Below are 1815 nucleotides of genomic sequence, written 5' to 3' on the forward strand. Positions count from 1 at the left end.
CCTTTCTGTGTTGTTCAATGTGTTTTTTTTATTGTCGTGTGGTGGTGGTGTAGTGGGGGTTGTGAGGGTATTTATTAACCCGGTTATTCTTTTGCTTCTTCTTCTTTTTATATCGTTTAATAAAACCACGACAAATGTTTTGACATCTTTTTTTAGAAAAAAAAAACTCAACATCTCGTCTCTTTTTTTTTGCGAAAAGGATAAATAAATAAAGAAAGAAAAGTAGAATGATCTGGAAAAAAATATCGAAAACGACACCTGCAGATCAGGTTCTGAATAAAAGTCGCTTTCGTGTGTAAAATAAACTGCATGCCACCCGGGTGTCCGAATTTTTTACTTTTTAGCCATTTTTTTGAAAGTTTCTCACAAATAGACCCCTGGCGGAAAGAATTCAGAAAATGGACCCTAGCTCGGCGCCATCGATGCTGGCGCCGAGCCCCTGGGCTGGGGCGAACTTACATGGAACGAAGCTCGGCGCCAGTCACTCTGGCGCCGAGCATGCAACCCCTCGCGGCGGCGCTTCGGCCTGGACAGCAAGCGTCCGGTTGCGTGCCGCGCCTCGGCGAGCATCCCGAGCCTGCATAAAGGAGTCACGCCGAGCTATTGCCACCATCCGGCGCGCGGTCCAGGCAGCCCAACAACGCTTCGTGGGCCAAGAGGTCGGCGTGTGATCAGATGACGCCGAGACGCTAACATCGGCGCGGCCCGACTCAACGCCAAGGTTCGGTCAGAACCCCACCCCACGCATCACGATTCATGAGATCAGAGAAGCATGCATGCAGCTCGATCGGTTTCATTCCACTAGTGATGGAGACATGGCATGTTCGTCTGCGGGTGCCGGGAGACCATTCAGAGTGGCAGAGACGATGCTACCGGAGGTAGTGCATGCTCGCTGCCTAGCCTGTTGCGGGATTGCGGCAAGCCGATGTAACGTCTCGGCGCCATAGGCCAAATTCTAAGTTGCCCATCTTATGGTAAATTTAGGGACTTAGCCAAAATTTTATATATCCATCTCACGGTAAAACAAGGCAAAATTTTATATAGCCATCTCACGGTAAAACTAGGGTGTTAGGTTAAATTTAGAGGTCGGCGCCATCTGGGACGGCACACGGACGGCAAGGCATGGCCCTGTCCGCCCGGCTGCATGTCCCTGATCCAGCGGATTCTTCTTTCCTTCCTCCCCCTCTGGCGTAATCTGGCCCTCTGGCCTCTGCTGTAAAATCACGCACGTCGTACTTTGCTATTCACGCGTGCGTCTGATGATCTGATCTGGTCTCACTCGTCTGGTGACTGGTGTTGTCCAGAGGCCAGAGTATATATTCCAAATAATGCTGCAGTGCCAGAGGACAGTTACAAGATCTGCACGCGGCCGGTAGAGTAGTATCGGCATCTAAAAATGGTACCTTTTAGCAAAGCCGGTACCGGTGCGCGGATTAGTTTATTTAGCCACAAAGTTTTTCTTCACCAGCCCCGGCTCGTCCGTCGTCGTTTGACCAAGATTCTCCCTGGGCCGCCTCGAATTCGAATCAACCTAACGGCGCACGTCGTTAACGGTGCCTGAAACTGCATGCTCGGCGCCAGCGTCAACGGCGCCGAGCTTCGTTCCATGTAAGTTCGCCCCAGCCCAAGGGCTCGGCGCCAGGGACGCTGGCGCCGAGCTCGGCGCCAGCATCGATGGCGCCGAGCTAGGATCCATTTTCTGAATTCTTTCCGCCAAGGGTCTATTTATGAGAAACTTTCGAAAAAATGGTGAAAAAGTAAAAAATTCGGCCCGGGTGTGGGCAGAAGCCCGAGCTTGGTACTCCATTTTCGATC

This window comes from Miscanthus floridulus, chromosome 7 (genome assembly GCF_019320115.1).
Source record: "Miscanthus floridulus cultivar M001 chromosome 7, ASM1932011v1, whole genome shotgun sequence".
NCBI classification, from domain to species: Eukaryota; Viridiplantae; Streptophyta; class Magnoliopsida; order Poales; family Poaceae; genus Miscanthus; species Miscanthus floridulus.